Source organism: Aegilops tauschii, chromosome 6, assembly GCF_002575655.3.
Source record: "Aegilops tauschii subsp. strangulata cultivar AL8/78 chromosome 6, Aet v6.0, whole genome shotgun sequence".
NCBI lineage: Eukaryota > Viridiplantae > Streptophyta > Magnoliopsida > Poales > Poaceae > Aegilops > Aegilops tauschii.
Window position 1 is genome coordinate 18,331,487 of NC_053040.3, and position 19,798 is coordinate 18,351,284.

General features: G+C 44.2%; 2 non-coding genes across 2 annotated transcripts; both read left to right on the top strand.

Moving 5' to 3' along the window:
• Positions 1-13,091: 13,091 nt before the first annotated feature.
• On the top strand, positions 13,092-13,163 carry TRNAT-CGU (transfer RNA threonine (anticodon CGU)). The gene has a single exon. It is a non-coding gene; the product is annotated as a tRNA-Thr (tRNA).
• Positions 13,164-17,726: 4,563 nt separating this feature from the next.
• TRNAT-CGU (transfer RNA threonine (anticodon CGU)) lies at positions 17,727-17,798 on the top strand. Its single transcript has one exon. It is a non-coding gene; the product is annotated as a tRNA-Thr (tRNA).
• The last annotated feature ends 2,000 nt before the right edge of the window (positions 17,799-19,798 follow it).

Genomic DNA, 19,798 nt, shown 5'->3' on the forward strand with positions numbered 1-19,798 from the left:
GTCCGGGATCTCATCCGGGACTCCGAATAACTTTCGGGTTTCCGCATACATATATCTCTACAACCCTAGCGTCACCGGACCTTAAGTGTGTAGACCCTACGGGTTCGGGAGACATGCAGACATGACCGAGACGCCTCTCCAGTCAATAACCAACAGCGGGATCTGGATACCCATGTTAGCTCCCACATGCTCCACGATGATCTCATCGGATGAACCACGGTGTGGAGGATTCAATCAATCCGTATGCAATTCCCTTTGTCAATCGATATGTTACTTGCCCGAGATTCGATCGTCGGTATCCCAATACCTAGTTCAATCTCGTTACCGGCAAGTCTCTTTACTCGTACCACAATGCATGATCCCGTGACTAACGCCTTAGTCACATTGAGCTCATTATGATGATGCATTACCGAGTGGGCCCAGAGATACCTCTCCGTTTACACGGAGTGACAAATCCCAGTCTCGATCCGTGCCAACCCAACAGACACTTTCGGAGATACCCGTAATGCACCTTTATAGTCACCCAGTTACGTTGTGACGTTTGGCACACCCAAAGCACTCCTACGGTATCCGGGAGTTGCACGATCTCATGGTCTAAGGAAAAGATACTTGACATTGGAAAAGCTCTAGCAAACGAAACTACACGATCTTTTTATGCTATGCTTAGGATTGGGTCTTGTCCATCACATCATTCTCCTAATGATGTGATCCCGTTATCAATGACATCCAATGTCCATAGTCAGGAAACCATGACTATCTGTTGATCAACGAGCTAGTCAACTAGAGGCTTACTAGGGACAGGTTGTGGTCTATGTATTCACACATGTATTACGATTTCCGGACAATACAATTATAGCATGAATAATAGACAATTACCATGAACAAAGAAATATAATAATAACCATTTATTATTGCCTCTAGGGCATATTTCCAACACATGGTGGGGGCAGCGGCCCTCGGCGACCGAGATAAGGAGAAAACGGGTATCAGAGCGTAATTGCAGCATGTTTTTTTGAACGAGATTTTCGAAAACCGGACAGTTTTCAGAAATTTCGTTCATCCCCGAAAAAGTGAAATATCGTCCAAAAAATTCAAATTGTTTTGGATTTAATAGGTAAACGAGGTCAAAACAAGATTGTATGCACACTTGAAGCAGGGCATCGCGTGTTTTCAAAGGAAAAAATGAACGGGCTGCAGTGCTGAACTCAGGTATCGAACATCCACCGTTCCGCTTGAGAAGAGGTGTGGTATCCACCGTTCTAGGAAGCAACTCGTGCATACACGGAGTTACGTTCAATATATTTTGACGTTAAAATTGTTTGAATTCAATTTTTGTTTGAAAAATTCTGACGAAAAAATCCGAGATCTTTCAAAAACTGGTCTTCCAGCCCTGACCCGAGAAAATAATCGCAAATGAAAAAAAAACCTTGTTCAGCAGACGCGTTGATGGATCTACAAGCACAATGACGGTGGTTGCTTGCGACACTGTGGGCTCTCGAGGATGGCACACAGGGGATTTTTGTTTAGTGCGATGGCAACGGCTGTCATACGAGGAGGTTCGTGGCCCCATAGTAGCATTTGACGCAGATGAGTAAGGGGGATACTGGCGGTTCTGTGCTGACATCTAGCACCGGAGTAGCAATTTTGACAGTATGCTAGATGCCACAATTTAACTCGTGCTGGTGTGGAGTGGCAGCGGTCAGTTCAAGCTGAAATAGGGCGACCCCTTGACGACCATGGCGGTGGTCTAAGGTAGGAATTTGTTCCCCCAATCTGTTGGTGTCTTTTTAGCCTAGCGCGGAGTACCGACGGATGCTACTATCGAATGACCCGTGATCAAGATACTGAATGAACCACCACTTCATATCCATGATCAACACCTCTTGTGGGTGTCACCTCTGTACACCAGCATTCCTTACATGCCTAGTCACGACTGCCCTCTCTTTCATCATTGATGAATGTATCCAACCTCATTATCATCGATCCATCACCACCTTCTGTGTGAGAGCATGATTTACATTGTGTACTGATTTTGCATTCTTTGTTGTGCTTTTTTACATCTGTGCTACCATGATGGGCCATCAAGAATGTGCTGAGTGAGCATGTACTTATTTACAACAAAAGATTGAGCAAATAACCATCACCTTAATTCTAATTACTTATTAGCTCTGTCTGGACACACAACGTATCATGAATCGTGCTTAAGAAATGGCACCAATCCATCAGTGTGTTGATTTTATTTTGTAGCATTCGTTATTTTTTGTTTTCATTTTTTTGGTACACATACAGAGCAATATAGATAAATAAATAGAGCAATATACGAGTTCACATTGCTTACATGCATGTCCTTCATTTATGTGTTGTGATGTGCATTTGTTAGCTATGGGCGAATTATTGTAATAATGATTAAACTATTACTTTGACTTCTGCATAAATATTGATGATGGTTTGTGTTAATCCATCATTGCCTTTGTAAGGTCCCATGCGCAACATATTATATTAATACATTGCTTGATTAAGGTCCCATATTTAGCAGATGATTGCATTCCGTTATGTTTTTGTTTCTCTGTATGTGGTTACGAAATGGTTTTCACTTCTCTGTTACTGGGAATCGCCTATAAATTTGCCACGATCGTTAGAAGTAGCTATATGAGCACAAAGTTTGATCATTGCAAAATCATTTATTACTAAAGTAGTAAAACCATTATCAAAAATAGATTGTGTGCTCTGAGGTGATGCCTCCATTTTTCTTTTCTTTGAAATGAGAAGCATCATAATTGTTGGATATTTCCTTCAACTTTCTAGAGTATTCTACTCAAATACACCATGATTCACTACTGATCCGAAGTCGCTGACTTGCAGATGTGCTTCCCGGAGGGGTTGTCGCTCATCTACACGTTTTTTGTAGTAGGGTCTCGCTCATAGGGGAGACAAAAACTGTATCAAAAGTATATAAAAGTTTTATGTCCTAGCACCTAGCATTCATTTATGTGATTCGCAATTATTAATTACATACTTTATCATATCTTTTCTATCAACATGAAATCTTTGGCCCTTAAGATGGGTTTTGTGCTCATGCGTACTACCATTCTTCATTAACCAATCTATCTTTATTTATGAAACGCTCATCTTTCCACATTCCCCACCCACCAACCCTCTTCCGTCGGGTACCAGGGGGTTGCCTCCGTCAGACTCATCCCCTCCACGGGGCCAGGTGCACTTGGGTTGTAGCAGCATGGGCCGAGCGGCACATGAGCTTCACACGGCGGCACACACGCATGGAGGATGGTGGGTTCTAGTCTTCTAGATCGCTGGGCAGCAGCAATCCGCATCAGAGTGTGCATGCCAGGCACCTATATATGGCTTGCACGCACATGGCGACAGAGAAGTCTGGTCGCTGGAGTCCATCCGTCTGGACGTCTACTGTAGATGGGTGAGGACGACAAAAAGGTCGCGAGGACCTCTCATTTGGAGTTGCGCAACGCTAATCGCCGATGATCGTGGGACACTCTTGCGGCTCGCAATCTGAGCCAGAGGTGAACACGAAAGCCTCGGTGTAGGTGGAGTTCCACGTGTCACCTTGTCCACATTATAGGGCTCTTCGCCAGGAGGGCCATGCTAATGAGTCATCGCCGGCCAGCCGGGAAGGCATGGGGGGGGGGGGGGGGTGCCGGCCTATATGGGATGTGGCGGCACTGGCGGCGACAACCTCCATTTGTTGCAACGACATGAGAGGTGATGTTAGTATCCTGTGTGGGCTAGTCATGGTCGCAGCCTCTGCTGGCCATCGTGGTGAGGGCGGCCCTCGCCGGCCACGATAAGGAGAAAAAGGGTATGGGGCCGCAATAAGATGGTTTGTGGTGACGTACCACCACTCGACATTATTCAATCAGTCTATCTTTATTTTTGATAGACCAATGAAAGCTTCAACCACCTTCCTCCCTTACTTCCCATTATAAAAGAGAGATAATATCTATCCTATCCTTAGCTGTGTAGATGCCATATATACTTCTTCTTTCCGTGCCACTAGTCAAGTGTTCTGCTCACATACAACTCTCCTCCTCGCCCAAACAACATGTTACACCTACTCCTCCTCGTGTTCTTCACTTGCCAATTACTCTATCGTAAGCATGGGAGGTGTCAGGAAGCTCACAACGGCCTATCTCATTGACGACCAGATTCTCGTAGCTGACATGCCGAGGTAGACAAGACCTTCACACACACTCACCCGCCATCTATATACGGTTTGACATATACCATCGACTTGTCTTTGATTGTTGTCCGGTCCTTGATGTGCTCATGTAATACCTTGACCGTTACTATGGACATTACAACGCCGGTTGTCTACGCGTAGGATCCGTAGCAGATATGGCTTAGATTCCTGTAGTTGTAGAGATCCGTGCCGCTCATTACAGGGATAGGGTAGGAATCGATAGAAAAGGAGTTACTGTATATATGTAGGAAAAAATCAGCAATTACTAAGTTATGTCATGCTAAATATCCATGCAGTGCATGTTCCTCTGATACGTGATGATTGATATCTATACACATGGCATTGTGGTGTACTGCACAAGACACAGTGTCTTGTGCAGTTTGTGACACGACAACAGCCGAAGGCGCGTCCCGCGCTTCTGCTAGATCCATTCTACACCGGCCGCATCGGTGTGTCCATGGATCGTTCATTCATTTGTAAATTGATTTCCTCGTCTAGTAATGCAGATAGATAGTTATGGCAATGTTGTATGTTGCACGATTGAGAGAGACGATGTGGGTGGTGGCGTGGCACCCTAACGAGAACACGTTCAGGTCCAGCACGCTGCTGTTCGTGGTGTCTCCGTGTTCCTAAGCAACATGAGCTGGACAATTTTTTCCTCTTTAAACATTTGATTTTTCTTTTTCGAGCGGATTGAAATAATAGGCTGTCGTGTTCTCAAATTTTGAAATGAAATTCATCTACACGTTGAGGAGTGAAAAGGAGAGAAAAAACAGCTCTATATAGTTACATCTCGGAGAGAGGATGACGAGCGATGAAAAAAAAGGAACCTCTGGATCTAGTAGTAAAATCGGATCGGCGCTCTCGCGCCTCTGACCTTCCCCACCCATCAACCCCTCTTCCGTCGACCGCCAGGGGGCGCCTTCGCAGACTCGTCCCTTTCATGGGCCAGGTGCGCTTGGGCAGTAGCAGCATGGGCCGAGCGTCACATGAGTTTCACGGGGCAGCAAATACGCATAGAGGATGGTGGGTTCCGGATCGCCGGCAGCGGCAGTTGCAAAGAGATGAACGTGTGCATCAGAGTGTTCATGCCAGGCACATACGGCCTGCATGCACATGGCGACGGAAAAGTCAGATCGCCGGAGTCCATCCGTCTGGACGTCTCGATGGGTGAGGACGACAAGAAGGTCGTGAGGAACTCCCATGTGGAGTTGCGCAACGCTAATCGCCGATGATCGTGGGACACTCTTGCGGCTCGCAATCTGAGCCAGAGGTGACCACGAAAGCCTCGGCGCAGGTGGAGTTCCACGTGTCACCTCGTCCACGTTATAGGGCTCTTCGCCAGGAGGGCCATTGAAAGATCGTGGATGTCGCCTAGAGGGGGGGGTGAATAGGTGCTTTAAAATAATTACGGTTTAGGCTTGAACAAATGCGGAATAAACCTAGCGGTTAATTTGACAAGCACAAAACCTACAACAACTAGGCTCACCTATGTGCACCAACAACTTATGCTAAGCAAGATAAACAACTAAGTGATAGCAAGATATATGACAAGAAACAATATGGCTATCACAAAGTAAAGTGCATAAGTAAAGGGTTCGGGTAAGAGATAACCGAGGCACGCGGAGACGACGATGTATCCCGAAGTTCACGCCCTTGCGGATGCTAATCTCCGTTTGGAGCGGTGTGGAGGCACAATGCTCCCCAAGAAGCCACGAGGGCCACCGTAATCTCCTCACGCCCTCGCACAATGCAAGATGCCGTGATTCCACTAAGGGACCCTTGAGGGCGGTCACCGAACCCGTACAAATGGCAACCCTTGGGGGCGGTCACCGAACCCGTACACTTTGGCAACCCTTGGGGGCGGTCACCGGTACCCGTCAAATTGCTCGGGGCGATCTCCACAACCTAATTAAAGACCCCGACGCTTGCCCGGAGCTTTACACCACAATGATTGAGCTCCGAACACCACCAACCGTCTAGGGCGCCCAAGCACCCAAGAGGAACAAGCTCAAGGGCACCAAGCACCCAAGAGTAATAAGCTTCTCAACTTGTAACTTCCACGTATCACCGTGGAGAACTCAAACCCATGCACCAAATGCAATGGCAAGGGCACACGGAGTGCCCAAGTCCTTCTCTCTCAAATCCCACCGAAGCAACTAATGCTAGGGAGGAAAATGAGAGGAAGAACAAGAAGGAGAACACCAAGAACTCCAAGATCTAGATCCAAGGGGTTCCCCTCACATAGAGGAGAAAGTGATTGGTGGAAATGTGGATCTAGATCTCCTCTCTCTTTTTCCTCAAAAACTAGCAAGAATCCATGGACGGATTGAGAGTTAGCAAGCTCGAAGAAGGTCAACAATGGGGGAAGAACATGAGCTCAAAGGATAAGGTTCATTGGGAAGAAGACCCCCTTTTATAGAAAGGGAAAAATCCAACCGTTATGTGCTCAGCCCGCACACGAGCGGTACTACCGCTCTGGCGGAAGAAGCAGGGAAAAGGAGCAACCAAACATGAACCTTGGGGCGGTAGTACCGCTTATAAGCGGTACTACCGCGCACCCCAGCGGTACTACCGCTGGAGGAGCAGAACACGGGACCAAAAATGCAGTAGCGGTACTACCGCCCGATCGGAGCGGTACTACCGCTTACAGGCGGTACTACCGCCCATCGGGGCGGTACTACCGCTTATAGGCGGAACTGCCGTGCCTTACTGCCGTGCAACTACTGCAAAACTCGACACGAAAAATGCAAGACCCAAAATCGAGGCGGTACCAGCGCGGAACCGTAGCCGTACTACCGCTTATGGCCATAGGCGGTACTACCGCTTTGGACAGCGGTACTACCGCTTGGGGCGATAAGCGGTACTGCCGCTCTGGCCGCGGTACTACCGCTAGGAAACCAAAACTACCATAACTTCTGCATATGAGCTCCGAATTGAGCAAACTCAAGCTTGTTGGATTGAGAAAGACGAGTAGCATCAAAACAGCGACTGGTTATAGTAAGAAGAGGCAGGGGAGGTATGCCAACAAATAGAGGAGTGAAACCTCCAACCGAGAAGAACCGGCATAACCTCCAACATCAAAAACATCATAGAAGATGCGAGTGAACTCCGTTTTCGATGAACTCGAGCTTGTCATCAAGATGACCATAAGCTCCAAAACTCACAAAGAGAAGAACCAAACAAGAACCAACAAAGATGATGCAAGGATGCAATGGTTTGAGCTCTCTATGAACAATACGATCAAGCTACTCATCGAGAGCCCCCCTTGATAGTACGGCAATCGATCAGATAACCCGGTCTCCCAACTACCATCATGAGACCGGTAAAATAGAAAACCTATCAAGAGCAAACCTTTGCCTTGCACATGGTCCACTTGAGCTAGATGATGACGATCTTGACTCCCTCAAGTTGGACCACCTTTCTTGGTTGTGTTGGCTCGATGGAGACTAGTTGATTGCTCCCCCATACTCCACTATGGGTGAGCCACTCTTCCGCACATCTTCACAAGTCCATTGTAACCACAATGGACGGCAAGCTTCAAGCATTTGATCTCTTCATGATGCTTCACTTGAACTTGCACACCGCAACCTAACCCCACAAAGAACTCTCACAAAGATCATGGGTTAGTACACAAAGCGTAATCGACAATGCTTACCACACCATGGGATCGCTTGATCCCTCTCGGTACATCTTGTGCGCTTTGTGTGTTGATCAACTTGATACACTCTTGACTTAGTCTTGATCAACCTTGACTCTTTCCAACTCTCTTCATTTGGATGATGTCTTGAAGGTAAACATGAATGATCACACAATCTTCTTCTTCAAGGCATGCTTGCAATAAGCTCTACTCTCACATAACCAATCTTTGGATAATTCCTTATTAACACCTTGGTCACCACATAAACTCCTTGAAACCAACACATGGACTTCAAGAAATGCCTATGGACAAATCCTTCAAATATAACTCAAGGCAACCATTAGTCCATAGAGATTGTCATCAATTACCAAAACCAAACATGGGGGCACCGCATGTTCTTTCAGCCATGCTAATGAGTCATCGCCGGCCAGCCGGGAAGGCATAGGGATAGGGGGGATGTCGGCCTCTATGGGATGTGGCGGCACTGGCGGCGACAACCTCCATTTGTTGCAACGGCATGAGAGGTGATGTTAGTATCCTGTGTGGGCTAGTCATGGTCACGGCCTCCGCTGGCCATCGTGGTGAGGGCGGCGGCCCTCGCCGGCCGTGATAAGGAGAAAAAGGGTATGGGGCGTTTACATGTTGTAGTGTATCTTTATATAATTGAAATCCTTGGCATTTAATTCATAGTAAGATAATATGGTTTGTGCTGACGTACACATTCGGCATTATTCAATCTATCTATGTTTATGAATGAAAGATTTATTCCTGCCACCTGTCTCCCTTACTGCCCATTATACAAGAGAGAGATGATACACATCCTCAACCCAGTGGATGCCATATATACTTCCTCTTCTCATGCCACTAGTCTAAGTGTTCCGCTCACATATAACTCTCCTCCTCATCCAAACAACATGTTACATCTCCTGTTTATGTCCTTGGCTTACCAATTACTCTATCCTAAGCATAGGAAGTGTCGGGAAGCTCCCAATGATCTATCTCATCCACGATCGGATTCTCATAGACGACATACCGAGGTGTACATGATGATCACGCATTCCCACCAGCGATCTATATGCGATTTGATATGATTCATCGACTCGTCGGTGATTAATGTCTGGTCCTTGGCGCGCTCATGTACTGCCCTGGCCGTTACTGTCGACATCAAGGCACTTTTGCCCTACCAAGCGGATCTGATACGGCTCAGGAACCTCTAGCTGCAGATATTGTTGCTACTCGTTTCAAGGATAGAGTAGGAATCGTGGGATTGTCTAGCTAGCACGCTGCTGTTCGTGGTGTCTCCATGTTCCTAAGCCACATGAGCATGGCCATTTTTGTTCTTTTGAGTTTTTGTAAAAAAAAAACTTGAGCGGATATAAATATGGAGTATTGGATTTTTGTGTTGTTAAATTTTAAAATTAAATCCATCTGCACGTTGAGAAGTAAAAAAAGATAAGGAAAACTGCTCTAGCCTCTAGGAAGTAAGAGCAACTCCTACACGGATCAATAAATCGCCCCGAAATGTCCAAACCAGACAGTCTGGACAGCCTTCAGTCATGCAACACGAGTCACCAAAATTATCAGGACCAGTCCGAACGTCCAAAATCCCACAAACCAAAACCAAAATAAGGGTGGTTTGGGAGAGTCCATGCGTCCACCACGTACACATCGTACAACACGGACTCACCCAAAACCCCTCCATCCGCTTGGTTTCAAACCGTCACTCGGCTCTCCAAACTGAATTCATGACAGTCAGAGTGGAAATGACAGAACACTGGCTGCCGCGTACCGCATTGATGCGGTCTAACCGGTGCGGCATTCACATTTGTGTGGCGATCCAGAAATCCACTCCGGTCGCTAGCCACATTGAAGTTGGGTCGGTCCGTCTGCTGCGGCTGTTTAAGCTAGCCTGTCGCTGCCGAGAAAACCTACATCGCCATGTCGCCCCTCCTCTCCTCTCATTTGCACACCGCAGTGATGGGAAAGTCCGATAGGAGCTCTGAATCATTGCGCCGCCGCCGACAGCCTCTCGGCCCGTTGTCGACAGCCTCTCGACAGCCTCTTGGGTGCTTCCTCTCGCCACCACCGCCAGATTAGCGACCAACTCTCAATTTGAGGCTGGCCAAGTCGAGTGGTTAGCCCAGTCAAGCCGCTAGGCCGGCGGCACAAGCCAGACTCCGCGGTCAACCGTTGACCCAAGGATGTTTTAGTATGAATTTCGACCGTTTTTGAAGATCTCTTTGAAACGGGGCGTGCATTTGGTGACTCCTCCATGATGCGGGACCCGTCATTGACATTTGGTGTGTCTATTTTGATGATTCCAATTGGAGCTGCCTTAACATCTAACATGAACAGTAGTGCTTTAATTAGTCACAACTATTACACTCCATATGATTGTGCCTCTGGTTTTTTTAATGGCAAGCATTTTTCGGATGTTTTCATTTATTTTTGTACTTTTCTTTGTAATACTAGCAAAATAGCCCGTGCATTGCAACGGGAGAAAAAATAACACACACTCTTAACACAATAACCATGATTCAAGACCACAATAGGTCCACATCCTTTATTTTAACAGATTTGTCCCTCATCCTTGATGTATCCAGCCTCATCATCATCAATCCACCACCAGCTTCTATGTGATAGCTTGCTTTACATTTGTTTACTGATTTTGCATTCTGTGGTTTGCTTTTCTACATCTGTGCTAGCATGATGAGCCATGAAGGATGTGCTGAAGTGTGCACGTACTGATTTACTACAAAAAACGAAGAAATTACCATTATCTTAATTCTAATTACATATTTTATTTTGCAGTATCCTTTGGTTTTTGTTTCCATATTCTGTTAGTACACATACAGCCGTGCTAGCTCGTGTATTCAGATGGATTACAAGCTTTGAGCAAGATAAGTAATAAATAAGAGCAATATACATGTTCATGTTGCTTACCCATATTCTTCATTTATGTGTTGTGGTGTGTGATTTGTCATCTATGGGCGGATTAGTGTAATAATGATTAACTATTACTTTGACTCTGCATAAATATTGATGATGGTTTACGTTAATACATTGCCTTTGTAAGGTCACTTGCGCTGTTGCGCATCATATTACATTAATCTATAAGGTGACGCTTGCAGTTTTGTGATGTTTTTGTGTCCTTCTATATGGTTAAGAAATGGTTTTCCCACTTCTCTATTACTGTGAACTGCCTATAAGTTTGCCATGATCATTAGAACTTTAGAAGTACCTATATGTGAACACAATTTGATCATTGCAAACTCATACCTTTGTAAAGTAGTAACACAAATTGGTAGCAAAAAGGATTGTATACTATGTGGTCATGCCTCCATTTTCTCTTCTAAATGGCAAGCATCACAATTGTTGGATGTTCCGTTCATTTTTTCAAACTATTCTCCTCAAACACATGGTGACTTACTATTGATCAGAACTCACTAACTGATGGATGCCTTACCCTTCACCAGAAGGGTTTTGGCGCTCGTCTACACGATTATTGTAGTAGTGTCTGGCTCATGGGGAGTGGAAAATATATCAAAGTATTAATGACATAGACATTTAGTGCGCTAGCATTCATTTATGTTATTCGAAATTATTATTTATATATTTTAGTATTTTTCTATCAACATGAAATCTTGGGCCCTTAAGATGTTTTGTGCTCATCTACCATCATTCATCATTACTCAATCTATTTTTATTTATGATTTTTTAAGGAAAGATTCATCTGGTCACCTACCTCCCATACTACACATTGTTTACACATTGTAGTGTATTTAATTCTCAATAAGATGGTTGTGCTGACGTACACATTTGACATTATCCAATCTATCTATCTTTATTAATGAAAGATGTGTCCCGCCACCTGCCTCCCTTGCTGACTATTATATAAGAGCGTGGTTAATAATACAGTCAACAATCAGCTATAAAGAGTTGCCATGTCATCTAGAGCCAACCTTGTAGCCGGCATGTACAATAGTAACTTCTATATGTGTACTATTTATTAGTAGTTGGCCCACCTTACAACCTCACAAAGCGCCTTGGGGCTTGTGCTAAAGCCGGCTACTAACCAAGAGCCCGCTTATCTTCTCTCCTCTCTTTTCTCTCCTCCAACTAAGCAAAGATATAATATTGTAGTTCTTATAGCCTGCTTATGTCATCTTATTGTACTTGCTCTAAGGGAGATGGTACACATCCTTAGCTCTGTACGTAGATACCATATATACTTCCTCTTCCCGTGCCACCAGTCAATGTTCCGCTCAAGTAAAAGTCTACTCCTCATCCATACAACATGTTACATTTCCTCGGCTTACCAATTTCTCTATCCTAAGCATGGGAGGTGTCAAGAAGTTCCCAATGATCTATCTCATCCAAGACCAGATTCCCGTAGCTAATATGCCGAGGTAGACAAGACAGGGACGCACGCTCACCAACCATCTCTATACGGTTTGATATTACTCATCGACTCGTCCGTGATTGTTGTCTTGTCCTTGGCACGCTCATGTACTGCCCTGGCCGTTAGTTTGGACATCAGGGCTCTTTCTGCCTACTTGGTCGATCAGTCATGGATCATATGGCTTGGGAATCTGTTGCTGCAGAGATTGCTACTTGTTTCAGGGATAGAGTAGGAATCCTTGGATTGTGTAGCTTTGTACGAGGTGAACAAAAATATTCAGCAATTGCGCCTTGTATTAGAAATCACACAATCGGTGTACATTCCTGTGATACGAGCTGATCGATCTTTATACATAGCATATAGCATTGTGGTGCCCGATCAAGAGGATGCTAGTGGCATGGGCGTCCAAGCGATAACATGTCTACAACTAGCACGCTGCTCCCTTGCTGGTTTATGGTGTCTCCCGTGTTCAAACATTTGAATTTCGTTTTGAGTGATTCGCAAAAAAAAAAAAAGAATTTCATTTTGAGTGGACCGAAATAATGGACTGTTGTGTTGTGGAACTTTATAAACTGAACTAAATCCATCTGCATGTACAGAAGTGAAGACAAAAACAAAACATCTGCTCTAGCCTCTAGGTAGTATAACACTCACATGAACAGTGTACTTTGATTGGTCACAACTCATAGAAAAAAAATCGCCTTTATGTATTCAAACCTGCGTCCGCGTTTATAATTTTTCGGCACATGCTGCAACCTTTCCGCATTCACTCAGGGGCCCCCATTGCTAAGAGCTATAGTATTAATAACGTAACATGATTTCCGTGAACTGCCAAAGCCTCCGTAGCATAGTGGTAGTGCGTTCCCTTCGTAAGGGAAAGGTCGTGAGTTCGATCCTCACCGGGGGCTCCAATTTTATTTTCTTACCAGTCTATTTCCCTCTTCATGCAATATGAACTTGCATTTTTTTTCATGTCACAACAGTTCCATTACCATGTGTTCTCATCTCACTTGGATGACATTGTACCAACGCGTTATTAACCTTTGTTGGCAAATTTGAGAACCACTTTTGTTTGAAGTTCTGAACATCGATTCAATTTTTTTCCCAAGGATACATGATGGAAAGAAGTATCAGAAACATAGAAGGGGTGGCAAGAGAGCCAGTACAAAGCTGCAAGGGGCTACAACATCGATTCACTGGTTTGCATTTTGTTTGGAAGAAAGGGGCGATGAGCCTTTGCGTGTAATTCACCGTCAGTAATCATGCAGATATGCAATAGATTGCACAAGAAAATCTGGTCCTTTCCAAGACGAATCTAAATCCAAAAGTATTTCTTTTGCCAAATCAGAGAGAGAGAGAGAGAGAGAGAGAGAGAGAGAGAGAGAGAGAGAGAGAGACATGGACAAGATTAAAAGCATCAGGCAAGGCTCTGAAACATCATCACCCCCATGGTGTCATCCATCACCACCATCAAGCATACATCATGCAGTTATATTTCAGGGCCAACATTGTTGTTATTAGGGCTATACATATCCAGCTGAAACGGTAAGGGGGGAAAGGAGGGCACATGGAAGGAAAACAGGAAGAAGCTGCAGACAGATCCTCCTTGAGACCTCAATGGCAATGCGCGCATGCAACCTAGCGAGTTTTCCCTTTTTAAGAGTCAGTGTTGTTCACATTGCGGCGTAGAACATCATCGATGGCTCCTCTTCCGGAACCGCCTATTTATTTTTCTCTTGCGTGAATCTCCTCAGCATTTCGATGGCAGCCTTCGGCTGATAAATCGGGACCATGTGGCCAGCATTGTGAACCTGCATTCGCACGGGCAGAAACAGATTACTTGTCGGTAATCTGACCGACTATGTGTATCTAGACTCATTTTTGTTCATCCTTGATTACTATTTAAGTAGTAACACAAGTATCAAAAACAATTGTACGCTATGTGGCTCGTCTATGTGATTTTTGTAGTAGTGTCTTGCTCATGGGGTAGAAGAAAACCATATCAAAAGTATTAACTATAAACATTTTTGTGCTAGCATTCATTTGTATTATTCACGATTATTGGTTGTGCTCAACATGAAATATTCGGCCCCTAAGATGGTTTGTGCTCAAGTACCACCATTCGTCATTAGTTATTTATGAAAGATTCATCCGGCCACCTACCTCCCATACTACACATTATTTACATATTGTAGTGTATCTTTTCTATCACCATTGAAATCTTGGGCATTTAATACTCAAGATGGTTTTTACTGACACACACGTTAGATATTATCCAATCTATCGATCTTTATTAATGAAAGATTTATCCAGCCACTTGCCTCCCTTAGTAAAGCGTTATATATGAGAGATGATACACATCCTTAGTTCTGTAGATGCCATATATACTTTCTTTTCCGTGCCACCAGTCAAGTATTCCGCTCACATACAACTCTCCTCTTAGCCCAAACAACATGTTACATCTACTCCTCATGTTCTCGGCTTACCAATTAATGTATCCTAAGCATGAGAGCTGTCAGGAAGCTCCCAACGTTCTATCTCATCCACAGTCGGATTAGTGCTCGTTGTCTACGTGGTCGGTCTATCGTGGATATGGCTTAGGTTCCTGTACCTACAGAGATCGCTACCACTCTTTTCTGGGATAGAGTAGGAATGGTGATTTTCTGAGGCGCTGTAAGTGTAGATTTTTTTTGTTGCAGCAATTACTAGTTATCATGATGCTAACAAAAGTCGATATGGTTGGTGTTCATTCCTGACAGGCTGATTGATCTTTATAGATAGCATTGAGGTCCACGATCGAGTGTGCATATAGTGTTCTAATCATGATGCGAGTGGCATGTGTGTCCTGGCGAACGTCTAGCTAGCACCCTTGTTGGTTCATGGTGTCTCCTGTTCCTAGGCCACATGAGCAGAACCATTTTTTTCCTCTGAACCTTTGAATTACTTTTCGAGCGGATCAAAATAATGGATCGCCGTGTTGTGCAAAAATAAATTCTTTCAATGTCTTCTAACTCGCGTATACGATCTACGTTTGGAATTTCTGGTACATGATGTAACCTGACCGCATGTATGGTCCCCGTTTTGTGAAGTGCAATATTTTGGGATACTGTAACTTGATGTGCGCTTCTGGGTGATCCAACGACTTTACAAATCATGAGGCAATCGACCGGACAGGGTTGGGCAGGTGCTTGCTCCCGCACCTGTGTGCCCCTGCGAATTTTAGGCAAGAGAACAAGTACAACGTCGCAAGCAGCTGCAGCATCAATTCACTGGTTTGAATTTTGTTTGGAAGAAAGGGCCGATGAGCCTTTGTGTGTAATTCGCCATCGGTAATCGTACAGATCATGCAACAGATTGACAAGAAAATCAAACACGATGGTCCTTTCCAAGACGAATCAAAATCCAAAAGTATTTCTTTTGCCAGATCAAAGCAATAAAGAGAGAGACACACACGTGGTGATGATTAAAACATCAGGCAAGGCTCCGAAACATCGCACCCCTCCCCTCCCTATGGTGTCATCCATCATCACCATCAAGTATACATCATGTAGTTACATTTTTCAAGGCCAACGTTATTGTTACTAGATGATGCCCCGCCCATTGTTGCGGGAATCTTGCTAAACAAATGTATAAATAGTTGCCAATAAAACCTCTAAGTAATGAAACACAAATGTAAGCTTAAAAACTAAACATACGAAACATATAAAAAGAAAAAAAAACTACAGTTAGAAGAATATCATTTCTAACAAAATATGAAGGATGAACTCTAATGCAAAAAATAACTTATGACTAATATGCATGAATCGATGATGTGACACCATTGCATGCATAGAGTAATGCAAAAAAAATGTAATTTATGTCTTAAATGAATGACTTGCTTATTGTCATGGTTGCAAAGAGGTAATGGGTTGTAGCTATTTAGGAATAGAAGATTAGGGCTATACATATCTAGCTGAAATGGTAAGGCCTAAGGGGAAAAGAGGGCACATGAAAGGAAGACAGGAAGCTACAGACAAACACTCCTTGAGACCGCAACAGCAACGCGTGCAGGCAACCTAGCAAGTTTTACCATTTTCAGAGTCAGCGATGCTTAGATCGCGGCGTAGAGCATCGTCGATGGTCCTCTTCCGGAACCACCTCCTTGAGTTTCCCTTGTTTGAATCTCCTCATCATTTTGAGGGCGACCTTGGCTGATCCATCAGAACCATGTGGACAACATTGTGAACCTGCATTCGCATGGGCAGAAACAGACTACTTGTCCCCCGCAAAAAAAAAAGAAACAGACTACTTGTCGGTAATCTAGACCGACCATGTGTATCTATACTCATTTTTGTTCCTTGATTGCTATTTAAGTAGTAACACAAGTATCAAAAAGAATGGTACGCTATGTCGCCATGCTTTTGTTTTTTTTTTTGAATGGCAAGCGTCATAATTGTGTTGGATGTTTCCTTTCACTTTCCGGAATATTCTCCTGAACTACACGATGATTCACTACTAATCGGAAGTAGCTGACTGCCGGATGTCCTAACCGTCACAGTAGAGGGTTTTTGGCGGCTCGTCTATACAATTTTTGTAGTAGTGTCTGGCTCATGGGGGAGAGGAAAACCGTATCAAAAATTATTAACTACATAAACATTTTTTTGTAGCATTCATTTGTGTTATTCATGATTATTCACGCACCACCATTCATCATTACCCAATCTATCTTTATTTATGAAGTATTTATCCAGCCACCTGCTTCCCATACTACGCATTATTTACATACTGTAGTGTATCTTTTCTATCAACAATGAAATCTTGGGCATTTAATTCTCAAGATTGTTTGTGGCCACACACACGTTGGACATTATCCAATCTATCTAGCTTTGTTATTGAAAGATTGTCCCGCACTTGCCTTCCTTACTGCCATTATATAAGAGAGGTGATACACATCCTTAGCTCTATAGATGCCATATTTAATTCATTAACCCGTGTGACTAGTCAAGTGTTCCACACACACATATATATACAACTCTGAACTCTCCTCCTCGCCCAAGCATGTTACATCTCTTCTTCGTGTCAACCACTCTATCCTAAGCATGGGAGGTGTCAGGAAGCTCCCGACGATCTATCCCATCGACGGCCGGATTATCGTAGCTAGCATACCAAGGTAGTCAAGATCGTCGCACACGTACAGCCCTGACCGTCGCCATCGACATCAGCCCGCTGGTTGTCTACGTGGTTGGCCCATTGCAGATGTGGCTTAGGTTCCTGTACCTGGAAAAATCGCTGCTACTCGTCTCAGGGATAGTGTAGGAACCCTGCATAGCAACTCGTGGCAAAAAAAATCGCCTTTTTGTCTTGTAGCTCCCGTATACGATCTGCATTTGGAGTTTTTCGTACATTCTGTAAGCTTTTGACGTTGACACTCACCGGAGAACGTATGCACATACCACTGTTAAGTCAGGTTGTTTTGCGCTCCATTCGTCTAAGCCTCCGTAGCATAGTGGTAGTGCGTTCCCTTCGTAAGGGAAAGGTCGTGAGTTCGATCCTCACTGGGGGCTTCTGTTTTTTGTTTTTCATTTTTTGCTGCGTATTTTTTCATCTATCTTCAGACCATTCTGTTATCTTCTTCATCTGCATCCAAGCACCGACTTCTCTGATCTCGCTTGGATAACATTGTGCCAACCCGTGGCAAATGTGAGGACCACTTTGCTTCCCATGGTATATCTGAAGTTCTGAACATCGATTCACCGATCTGCATTTTGTGTGGAAGAAGGGGATGATGAGCCTTTGCCTGTGAGTCTTAGTTCAGTAGTCGTGCAGATCAGGCAGCAAACTGCCCAAGAGAATCAAACAGGTTGTGGTCCTTTCAAACATGAAATAAGACCCGAAAGTGTTTCTTTGGCCAGATCAAAAGGGGGGACACACACACATGGACACGATTAAAACATGAGGCAAGACTCTGAAACATCGCCCCCCCATGGTGTGGTGTATTCCATCCTTCGTCATCTTCATCATCAAGAATACATTGTGCAGTTACATTTCAGGGTCAACGTTCTTGTTATTAGTGCTGGCTATACATATCCACCTCAAACGGTAAGGGGAAAAGGAGGGGCACATGGAAGGAAAACCGGAGCTACAGCAAACACTCCTTGAGACCGCACGCAACGCGTGCAGGCTACCTAGCAAGTTTCTTTTTTTTTTTTGGTCGGTGCTGATCGCGGCACAAAAAGGTCGATTGCTCTTCTTCAGGAATGGCTTCCTTGAGTTTCCCCTGCGTGAATCTCCTCAGCATTTCAAGGGCGGCCTTCGGCTGGTCCATCGGAACCATGTCGCCAGCATTGTGAATGGGTTACTCGTCAGTAATCTAGCACCAGTACATTGTCTTTTTTTTTTCTTAATCTACACAGGCCATGTACCTACTAGACTCGCTTCTTCTGAAGTAATTTTAGAACAGTACCTATCGAGATGAAGTGAAAAAAAGGTGCTTGACCACAAACCTTGAAGAAACTGAGTGCCCCGTGGCTCTTCAGAACTCCAACTTGGGCATTATCTACCAAAAACAAGATGCTAAACGCGTATGCTAGTTATTTCTTGGGGAGTTGTCATGGTAGAAAACTGGCAATGCCAGTTATGTAGCAATACAGTACAGGTGCTAGAATGATGTCTTTTATTATTTTGCGGGTAGGTGCTAGTATGATTTCGAGGAAACATCCCAGCTATGTGCGTCTACTTACCAATGGAAGGCACTGCAGTAGTACTTAATTAGTCATGACGAAAGAATCATGCAAAATGACTCTAAAAACATATTGACGCCAACACATCCTTATAAGTATGTGGTAGCATTCATTTATATTATTCGCAATTATTATTTGATGTAACATATTTTGCTATCAACATTAAAATCGTTGGCATTTGGTTCCTTTTTTTCTTTTGGAAAAGGAGGATTGCCCCCGGCCTCTGCATCTGAGAGATGGATGCGGCCATATTATTAAAAAGTTCAAAGCAACACGAAGTCTTAGATTCATTACAGATCGCAAACGGAGCAAAAAGAAAAAGAAAAACTCATTCCACACCCGGCAGGTATAATAGGACAAGAACCCTAGACTCTTATCCTATTATGAGACCACAATCCAAACCGTTTGAATATAGTCCATGCTACCATCTCCCACTAGTTATAGCCAGTAACCAAAGGCTCCCTGGAGTTCATACGAGTGAGTAAGGACCACGTACGGATCCATGCCGTAGCTCTAAAGATGACCTGCAAGAAGTTTAAAACATGTTGTCTGTTAAGAATCACATCGTTCCTGCAGTTCCATATAGCCCAAATAAGTGCACATATTCCAATTCGAATACGAGACGCGCTAATATGTTCTACTCCAGCTAACTGGAGGAGTTATGTTAAAGGCTATATGAATTGTTCGCCAAAGTAATTTCGCGAGAGGGCAACCTATGAATAGGTGTTGTATTGTTTTGTTATGATCACAAAAACAACAACGTTTACTGCCTACCCAACGCCACTTTAGTAAATTGTCTTTCGTGAGGACCACTTGCTTGTGAA